The sequence below is a fragment of the Mixophyes fleayi genome, chromosome 2 (genome assembly GCF_038048845.1).
Source record: "Mixophyes fleayi isolate aMixFle1 chromosome 2, aMixFle1.hap1, whole genome shotgun sequence".
Classification (NCBI taxonomy): Eukaryota; Metazoa; Chordata; class Amphibia; order Anura; family Limnodynastidae; genus Mixophyes; species Mixophyes fleayi.
This window is the reverse complement of record NC_134403.1, coordinates 289,371,670-289,382,732: the sequence shown is the minus strand read 5'-3', so window position 1 is coordinate 289,382,732 and position 11,063 is coordinate 289,371,670. Positions and strand designations below refer to the sequence as shown.

At 44.6% G+C, this 11,063-nt stretch overlaps 1 long non-coding RNA gene across 1 annotated transcript; it reads right to left on the bottom strand.

Moving 5' to 3' along the window:
- Window positions 1-216: 216 nt before the first annotated feature.
- On the bottom strand, window positions 217-10,370 carry LOC142140415 (uncharacterized). The gene is made up of 6 exons (XR_012688463.1): window positions 9,700-10,370; window positions 9,539-9,610; window positions 9,379-9,429; window positions 515-555; window positions 368-430; window positions 217-283 (listed from the first exon to the last, which is right to left on the bottom strand). It is a non-coding gene; the product is annotated as an uncharacterized LOC142140415 (long non-coding RNA).
- Between the last annotated feature and the right edge of the window lie 693 nt (window positions 10,371-11,063).

Below are 11,063 nucleotides of genomic sequence, written 5' to 3'. Positions count from 1 at the left end.
TACCTTTTTGAATATAGTATTTATTTATTGTTTAGAATTACTTATTCGGTTTTGCAGCTCCTCCCCCCCCCCCCCCCCGTAATTGCTCAAGATGTAAAATTTCGAAATAGTATAATATAACTTTATAAAGGAAAAACTAAAAATACATATATTACTTAAGAAAGGACATAATTTTCTTGTAATCATCCAAAAACAATACACACTTAAGTGCAACCATTACCTTGATGGACATCTACAACGTGCTCCGACATGTCTTCCTCAGTCACTTTTCTCCTCTTGTGAGCTGTAAATTAGTCATAAAAAAAGGAACATATTATAAGGAGAGAGAAAGAGATTTGCATTGTTTGCTAATTGAAAATCTAAATACCCTTTTTCCTCGGTTCAACACTTTTGGCAGGAACAGTAGACTTTGTAGAACGCCTTTCTTGTTCTGTAATACAAAATTATTGAAATAAGCTTTGCACATTTTTTTGGGCGTATCTTATCCTTTACAAGAACTAGTTTAAATTTCTACCTCTATTTGAAGACGTTCCAGCTACTTCGACTGCGACTTGACTATTCCAAAAAGTAGTTTTGAAAGAGATAAAAAAGATAAAAAAATTTTAAATAAGACTTACTACAATGAGACTTCAATACTTAACCAAATATAACACCCATAAACATCAATTTTAAAAAAAAGCAAAATTCAAGTAATTTAAAACAACCAAGATAAGTATTCGAATAACCTTTACATCAGCTGAATAATTTGGATGAGGCAAGACATTCATACAATATTGGGTACAATACAATTAAGAGGTCTACACTTCTTGTGTAGTGTTATCTATAGAAATCATACATTCCAGATATATATACATGTATATATATATATATATATATATATATATATATATATATATTAGTGTGTGTGTCAAACTCAGTTTTACACCACAAAAAAATTGTGTAATAATATAGGTACGCTAAGGGCCATGAGTATTCTTTTTATTCAATTTTGAACTTTTCTTTGAAATAAAAAGTGAAAAACTGTCACTCACCGGACCGTGAGTGCCTCTTCCCGGACATTTAGGAAACGTGGCCGTCCTCCATCCTGAGGGTCTGCGCATGCGCAGCCCTTTCCCATACTTCAGTGTATGTCCCTTTAACTCAATTGGCAGATCAGGCAACACTCCCTATATTAAGCACCTGTGGTCAACACCACGTTGCCTGATCTTGGAGTCTCATTCCCCATGAGCCTCTGAAGGTGTTTCCTCGTGTATTCAGCGCTGCTGATTCCTGTGGTTTCCAAACCACTTCTACCTCTGTGTGAGCTGATTCCTATCCGCTGCCTCCGTGCACTACAGTCTCCTATACCACTTCAACGCTATTATATTCCATAGTGACTGTTTGCTGATTCCTATCCGCTGCCTCCGTGCACTACAGCCTCCTATACCACTTCAACGCTATTATATTCCATAGTGACTGTTTGCTGATTCCTATCCGCTGCCTCCGTGCACTACAGTCTCCTATACCACTCCAACGCTATTATATTCCATAGTGACTGTTTGCTGATTCCTATCCGCTGCCTCCGTGCACTACAGCCTTCTCTCCTTATTCACTCACCTGTTCATCATCAAGTCTGTGAGCTGATTCCTATCCGCTGCCTCCGTGCACTACAGCCTCCAGCTGGCAACTCGCCTGTGTTCATCATCGTGACTGTGAGCAGATTCCTAGCTGCTGCCTCCGTGCACTACAGCCTCCAGCTGGCAACTCGCCTGTGTTCATCATCGTGACTGTGAGCAGATTCCTATCCGCTGCCTCCGTGCACTACAGCCTCCAGCTGGCAACTCGTCTGTGTTCATCATCGTGACTGTGAGCAGATTCCTATCCGCTGCCTCCGTGCACTACAGCCTCCAGCCGGCAACTCGCCTGTGTTCATCATCGTGACTGCTAACTGATTTCTACCCGCTGCTCCTGTGCACCTCAGCGTCATCTCATCTCTCCCGTGGGTTCGCAGAGTCCCGCTGCCGCTGCCAGTCCTATCGTCCATCTACTGCTGATCCGCTCTCCACGCCTTCCTGGTTCCCCTGGTCGCTACCCTCCTGTCAGCATTGGATTCGTGTCCCTGTTGGTCTACTTACCTGTGCGCTGCACCTACTAGACTCCTGCTTCTTACATCCAGGGACTTCTCATCCTGACGGCCTCCTGCCGCCTAGGTATCACTGCACTCCTGTCTGACTGCCTTCTGAACCACGGTATGCATACTTCTCATTGACTGTGCTGGTGTATTGCATATCTTGCTGGACTGTGTTGGTTCTCCTCTGGAGTCTGCAATCCGCTGAGTCTTTTGCCATCATTGACTGTGTTACCTTGTGCTGGACTACTTCAGAGACTTCCTACATTTGCAGACCTGTTCAGTCATTTATATATATTGTGCATATTACTGTGGATCGTGTTTAATGTGCCCGTGTACATCCTGTGTTGCAGTCTCTCCCCGTACACCTCCTCACATATATTTTCAGTGGTACAACTTGCTGAAGGCAGACCACTGATTCCTGTTCCAGTATCACCTGTTCCATTCCTCTCACATAGCAGTGGTACAACTTGCTACCGCAGACCACTGACTTCCCGGATACCTCCACTTGGATTCCATTCCTTCACTCAGACAGCGGTACCACTTGCTATCCGCAGACCGCTGACTCTCATCACCTCCTCGTTTCTGTTGGATATTCCTCCTCACTATAGCAGTGGTACAACTTGCTAACGCAGACCACTGACTACCTCCACTTGCCCTTGTCCATACAGTTCCTCATGTATTATCACCTCCATATTACCAGTGCTGCTAGTCATAGACTTTCCTGAGCATCTCATCATCTACTATTGCCTGTTCCGTGATCACCCTGCTACCAGAGTACACTATTACCATCTACATTGCTCTGGTAAGCTTACCACCTGGTGATCCCTGGGTAAAGACTCCTAGTGCCCGTGACAGTAAGATCAGGCCATGACAGACCCAGATACGGAACCTACCGCCAAAGAGATGCTGCAGCATCTGGTCAGCCGTGTGGAGCAACAGGATGCCCGCCAACAGCTGTTACTTCAGTGTTATCAGTCATTAACCTCCCAAGGAACATCTGGACAGACTGTGACAGCTACTCCTGAGGCTTCTGTGCTTTCCTCCGTTTCCCCAGTGCCATCCCAGGTGTCTACAGCTTCCACGCTTCACCTGCCTACTCCGTCAAAGTACGATGGAGACCCCAAAACTTGTAGGGGTTTCCTTAACCAATGTTCAGTCCATTTTGAGTTCCAACCTCAAAATTTTTCTACCCATCGTTCCAGAGTGGCCTATCTTATCTCTTTGCTTTCAGGACAAGCCCTGGCTTGGGCCTCCCCTCTGTGGGAGAGAAATGACCCTATATTGCAAGATAGTGCCAAATTCATTTCTACATTTTGAAGTGTGTTCGATGAACCAGGTCGTGTGACCTCCGCTGCTTCCAGCATCCTCCGCCTACGACAAGGATCTCATACAGTAGGCCAGTACGTCATTCAATTTAGGATCTTAGCCTCTGAACTTCAGTGGAACACTGAAGCCCTAGTTGCCGCCTTCTGGCAGGGGCTCTCCGATAAAATTAAAGATGCACTGACTACTCAAGAGCTTCCTTCATCACTTGAAGATTTGATCTCTCTATGCCATCGTGTTGATATGAGATTTCGTGAAAGAGAGGCTGAGAAAACAACTTCTGCTAAAGCACCTCTTCGTTCTAACCCTCAATTTCGTCCAGTTTCACCCTCTGTGATTCCCATGGAGATAGGACGTTCCAAATTAACTTCCGAGGAGAGAAAACGTAGAGTAAAGAATAGACTCTGTATCTATTGTGCTGATTCCACTCATATTCTCAGCTCCTGCCCTAAGAGATCGGGAAATGCCAGGCCCTAACTAGTTCTGGAGAGGTGAAGTTAGGGTCCCTGGAGTCCTCTCCATCTTCCTTGAAATCTAAAGTCTGCGCTTTTGATGTTACGATTTCCTCTGCTACCAAAACCTTTGAGTCACAGGCATTAATTGATTCCGGAGCAGCAGGAAATTTTATTTCCAAATCATTAGTAAATCAATGGTCTCTACCAGTGATTACCTTAAAAACACCCATTACTGTGACGGCTATAGATGGCTCACGTCTCATCAACGGTCTCATCACTCAGAGTACGTCTCCAGTGACACTTCAGATTGGTGCTCTGCATCATGAAGTAATATCGTTTTTAATCCTTCCTGTTACGACAAGTCCGATTGTCTTAGGCCTTCCATGGCTTCAGTGTCACTCTCCCCAGATTGACTGGCGCACCCCTCAAGTCACGTCTTGGGGGCCTGAATGTCACCATCGTTGCCTTTCTCAAGTTATTCCTCTCAAAGTACAGCAATCTTCCATCTCATCTACCTCACCGGGACTCCCTCCTCAATATGCTTCATTTACCGATGTGTTTGATAAAGCTCAGTCTGAACGTCTTCCTCCTCATCGTTCTTGGGATTGTCCGATCGACCTTCTACCTGGCAAGACTCCCCCCAGGGGCCGGGTCTATCCACTCTCGTTACCTGAGACTCAAGCTACATCTGAGTATATACAGGAGAACCTCCAGCGTGGGTTTATTCGACCTTCCACCTCTCCCGCTGGAGCTGGGTTCTTCTTCGTCAAAAAGAAGGATGGATCATTACGTCCTTGCATAGATTTTCGTGGACTCAACGCCATTACGATCAAGAATCGGTACCCCATTCCGCTGATCACTGAGCTATTCGATCGCATCAAGGGAGCCCGTATTTTCACTAAGTTGGATCTTCGTGGTGCCTACAATTTAATCAGAATCCGTTCCGGTGACGAATGGAAGACAGCGTTTAACACCAGAGACGGGCATTACGAATATCTGGTAATGCCTTTCGGGCTGTGTAATGCCCCCGCTGTTTTTCAAGGCTTCATTAATGAGATCTTTCGGGACTTATTATATGTATGTGTCGTCGTCTACCTGGACGACATATTGATCTTTTCCCAGGACCTGCCTTCTCACCACCAACATGTGGCAGAAGTCCTCTCCAGGCTACGAAAAAATTAATTGTTCTGTAAATTAGAAAAATGTTCATTCGAATTACCCCAGATTCCATTCTTGGGGTATATAGTTTCCGGAGTTGGCCTGAAGATGGATCCAGACAAGGTGAATGCTGTACTACATTGGCCCCAGCCAACTACTCTTCGTGCTATTCAGCGTTTTTTAGGTTTTGCCAATTACTATAGACGCTTCATTCAAGACTTTTCTTCCATTGCATCTCCTATTGTGGCCCTGACTCGAAAAGGGGCTAATCCTAAGCAATGGTCGCCTGAGGCTTCTCAAGCCTTTCAAACACTCAAAGAGTCCTTCTCTTCGGCTCCAATCCTTCGACAGCCTGATGTGACACTCCCCTTCTTTCTAGAAGTAGATGCCTCTAATGTGGGCTTGGGAGCTATTCTCTCCCAACGCTCTGAACAGCAAAAATTCCATCCTTGTGCCTTCTATTCTCGGGGTCTCCTGCCCGCAGAGAAGAATTATACTATCGGGGACAAGGAGTTACTGGCTATCAAAGCTGCATTAGAGGAGTGGAGATACCTATTGGAAGGAGCTCGCCATCCAGTGACGATCTTCACGGATCATAAGAACTTGTCATACCTTCAGTCTGCCCAATGCTTGAACCCTCGCCAAGCAAGATGGTCTCTTTTCTTTTCCCGTTTCGAATTAATAATAACCTTCAAACCAGCTGCCAAGAACAAAAAAGCTGACGCTTTATCTAGAGCTTTTGTGACGTCCTCTGATATAGAAGAGGTTTCCAACCATACCATTCTAGATCCCAAATGTATCTCACTGGCTGCTTCATCCACCAAAACGCTACCATTTGGGAAGACTCTCGTGCCTCCTACTCTAAGGAGGAAAATTCTTTCGTGGTTCCATGCCTCTCGTTTTTCTGGACACGCCGGTGAACACAAGACCTTTGAGATGCTCTCTCGAAGTTACTGGTGGCCTTCAATGAGGAGAGACGTCAAAGAGTTCATTGCCTCCTGTGAATTATGTTCCCAATTCAAATCTTCCCGCAGAACTCCAGCAGGGTTGCTGCGACCACTACCCATTCCGTCCAAACCATGGACCCATATTAGTATGGATTTCGTTACTGACTTACCACCTAGTAAGAATCATAACACTATTTGGGTGGTGGTGGACAGATTTTCGAAGATGGCTCATTTCGTCCCTCTGTCTGGTTTGCCTTCCTCGTCTATCCTGGCTGAACATTTCATTAAAGAGATCTTCCGCATCCATGGATGTCCGTCTGAGATTGTGTCAGATAGAGGAGTACAATTCGTGTCCAGATTCTGGCGAGCCCTTTGTAAAACCTTGGGCATACGATTAGCACTCTCATCTTCTTACCATCCGCAATCTAACGGACAGACTGAGCGTGTCAATCAAGATCTTGAGACTTTTATAAGGATGTTCTCTTCAGCCAATCAAGACAACTGGGTAGAGTTGCTTCCTTGGGCCGAATTCGCCCATAACAACATGTACCATGAGTCATCATCCAAAACTCAATTTTTTGTGGTCTACGGTCACCATCCGTCTTTTCCGGAATTTCCTGCCCTCCCGCCCACCCAAGTTCCAGCGGTGGAGACTGCCTGTCAGACCTTTAAAAATATCTGGTCTCAGGTCAAAACCTGTTTGAAGAAAACATCTATCAAATATAAATCTTTCGCAGATAAGAAGAGGCGGGCTATTCCACCACTAAAAATTGGAGATCGTGTCTGGTTATCTACTAAAAACATTCGTTTGAAGGTCCCATCTATGAAATTCGCCCCTCGTTTTATTGGTCCATATAGGATCATTCAAGTAATCAATCCAGTATGTGTGAAACTTCTTCTTCCTAAGAATCTTCGGATTTCTAATGCCTTCCACGTGTCCTTACTCAAGCCTCTTATTATCAACCGTTTTTCAAAACCTCCCTCAGCTCCGCAGCCAGTTCAAGTTCATCAGGAGGAGGATTTCGAAATTACTGAGGTACTAGACGCAAAAATTTCGCGAGGAGTACTCCGTTTTCTCGTTCATTGGAAGGGCTTTGGTCCTGAGGAGCGCTCTTGGATCAAAGCTGAAGATCTTAATGCTCCTGCCCTTTTGAAGAAGTTTTATTCCAAAAATCCGGACAAGCCCGGTTCCAGGCGTTCTGTGCCCACCTTTAAAAGGGGGGGTACTGTCACTCACCGGACCGTGAGTGCCTCTTCCCGGACATTTAGGAACCGTGGCCGTCCTCCATCCTGAGGGTCTGCGCATGCGCAGCCCTTTCCCATACTTCAGTGTATGTCCCTTTAACTCAATTGGCAGATCAGGCAACACTCCCTATATTAAGCACCTGTGGTCAACACCACGTTGCCTGATCTTGGAGTCTCATTCCCCATGAGCCTCTGAAGGTGTTTCCTCGTGTATTCAGCGCTGCTGATTCCTGTGGTTTCCAAACCACTTCTACCTCTGTGGTTTCCTAACCACTTCTACTACTGTGGTTCCCATACCACTTCTACCATCAACTGTATCATCGTGACTGTGAGCTGATTCCTATCCGCTGCCTCCGTGCACTACAGTCTCCTATACCACTTCAACGCTATTATATTCCATAGTGACTGTTTGCTGATTCCTATCCGCTGCCTCCGTGCACTACAGCCTCCTATACCACTTCAACGCTATTATATTCCATAGTGACTGTTTGCTGATTCCTATCCGCTGCCTCCGTGCACTACAGTCTCCTATACCACTCCAACGCTATTATATTCCATAGTGACTGTTTGCTGATTCCTATCCGCTGCCTCCGTGCACTACAGCCTTCTCTCCTTATTCACTCACCTGTTCATCATCAAGTCTGTGAGCTGATTCCTATCCGCTGCCTCCGTGCACTACAGCCTCCAGCTGGCAACTCGCCTGTGTTCATCATCGTGACTGTGAGCAGATTCCTAGCTGCTGCCTCCGTGCACTACAGCCTCCAGCTGGCAACTCGCCTGTGTTCATCATCGTGACTGTGAGCAGATTCCTATCCGCTGCCTCCGTGCACTACAGCCTCCAGCTGGCAACTCGTCTGTGTTCATCATCGTGACTGTGAGCAGATTCCTATCCGCTGCCTCCGTGCACTACAGCCTCCAGCCGGCAACTCGCCTGTGTTCATCATCGTGACTGCTAACGGATTTCTACCCGCTGCTCCTGTGCACCTCAGCGTCATCTCATCTCTCCCGTGGGTTCGCAGAGTCCCGCTGCCGCTGCCAGTCCTATCGTCCATCTACTGCTGATCCGCTCTCCACGCCTTCCTGGTTCCCCTGGTCGCTACCCTCCTGTCAGCATTGGATTCGTGTCCCTGTTGGTCTACTTACCTGTGCGCTGCACCTACTAGACTCCTGCTTCTTACATCCAGGGACTTCTCATCCTGACGGCCTCCTGCCGCCTAGGTATCACTGCACTCCTGTCTGACTGCCTTCTGAACCACGGTATGCATACTTCTCATTGACTGTGCTGGTGTATTGCATATCTTGCTGGACTGTGTTGGTTCTCCTCTGGAGTCTGCAATCCGCTGAGTCTTTTGCCATCATTGACTGTGTTACCTTGTGCTGGACTACTTCAGAGACTTCCTACATTTGCAGACCTGTTCAGTCATTTATATATATTGTGCATATTACTGTGGATCGTGTTTAATGTGCCCGTGTACATCCTGTGTTGCAGTCTCTCCCCGTACACCTCCTCACATATATTTTCAGTGGTACAACTTGCTGAAGGCAGACCACTGATTCCTGTTCCAGTATCACCTGTTCCATTCCTCTCACATAGCAGTGGTACAACTTGCTACCGCAGACCACTGACTTCCTGGATACCTCCACTTGGATTCCATTCCTTCACTCAGACAGCGGTACCACTTGCTATCCGCAGACCGCTGACTCTCATCACCTCCTCGTTTCTGTTGGACATTCCTCCTCACTATAGCAGTGGTACAACTTGCTAACGCAGACCACTGACTACCTCCACTTGCCCTTGTCCATACAGTTCCTCGTGTATTATCACCTCCACATTACCAGTGCTGCTAGTCATAGACTTTCCTGAGCATCTCATCATCTACTATTGCCTGTTCCGTGATCACCCTGCTACCAGAGTACACTATTACCATCTACATTGCTCTGGTAAGCTTACCACCTGGTGATCCCTGGGTAAAGACTCCTAGTGCCCGTGACAAAAACCTTGATGTGAATACTATTGCATTTGGTAAGAAATGAGTATTAGCTGACTGAAATTTGTCCTGTAAAGCATGTTATCTAAGTTGGCTAATCCATACATGTCTGTGTATAATGTGTATATATTCTTGAACATTTTAGATCATACCTTCTCCTTCTCGACTCCTCTGGCCCTTCTGTCCTTAAGTAGAACCAAAATCTAAAATAAATAAAAAAAACAGACATTAGACAATACCTAATACTATTTTTACAATGAAAGTCAAGTCCAAAAAAACCAAAACACTTTTTAAATTAGTTTTTATATTTACCTCCGGATTTGGATTTTCTCTTCCTGGGCACTTCTTCCCTTGCATCTCTTCTGGGCCGTGCTGTATCTTCTTCTTCAGTTTGAAATTATTTTTTTTTTATTAGTAATCATATAAAAGTTAATCAGATCACAATTTTTAAACACTTGTTAAATTAAATATACCTTGTGGCTGGAAAGTGGATGGTTCCAGGGTGTCCACTGTCCCTTCCACTCCTTCTACAAGATCAGCCCTGAGAATCTGACGCATTTTCTCCTCCCACGGTTTGAATTTGATGCGCAGTGCCTTCCCACCACCTTTGCCCCTGGCATGTCTTGCAATAGTTGCCATCTTTGCCTACATGGTGCGCTTGCAGTCCTGAAAGCGCTTCTGACACACTTCAACTGTTCTGGCCCGAACTCCACATGCTGACTCATCAAAGACAATCTGGCTCCAAATCTTTGATTTCTGTTTGTGGGAGGTTTTCTGAGCATTTGCACCCTTCATCATTTCGTAGTGCTGCAGTACCCGACCAACCAGGACATCATTCTCCTCCTTTGTGAAGCGCCTGGTCCGTGATGCTGCTGTCCCTTCATCATCATCTTCCTCACTGTCAACTTCATGAAGTTCCTGCTGTCTGCTTGTCGATGGTTGAATGCTGCTGACAAACTGCTGTCTTCATCACGCGTCTGGACGCTGGGCACGGTTCTCTGTCCATTCCTCTCTACTACTCTGAATTTCCTCTTGGCTGTCCTGTGGAAAGAGAGAATCCCTACGCTCCCTAGACATGGCTGCTCTTCCAAATTTTACTAATCTTAAAATTAGGGAACTAGCTTTAAAATAAAATAACACCTACATTTATTCATTTGTTAATTATATGTTATTTTAATATAAATAACTATTCTATACTAACCAGAAGAAATTATTTGCCTGGAGGTTAAGTAATATTTCTATTAACTAATCGGCAATATACAGATACTATACAAAATACTAGCCTACACTACAATGGTACAATTCAGATCAACTAGGTTAATAAATATATTACTTTTACCGATATGCACAATAAATTCAATTGAATTAAATGATATAGCAGTAGGTTAAGAAATCAAAATAGTATATTAAATATTCTGCAAAAGTAATATACTATGCAATAGGACAAATCTAACTAGGTTAATAAATATAGTACCGTGCCCTAAAAATTCTAACAAATATTCAAATTTAAATAAATTAGTGGGCAAGAGATTCAAATATATGTTTTATTACCTAATCTGCAATTAAATAAAAATTCTATACTACAAAAAATAGAAATTTATTGGGAACTAGGTTATAAGAAATTGGCCTGAAATTTAACTTTTTACAAAACTATTTTGCACAGATAACAGAAATACAGGGACAATAATACAGTTTTGTATGTGGTTGTGTGACTACCACAAAAAAAGCACCAATGAGGATTACAAAATTGGTATTTGTATTATGTATGAATGTATGTATGTAGCTTTGTATGTATGTATATATGTGGTCTATAAGTAACGTGTGGTATGTCTGTAAT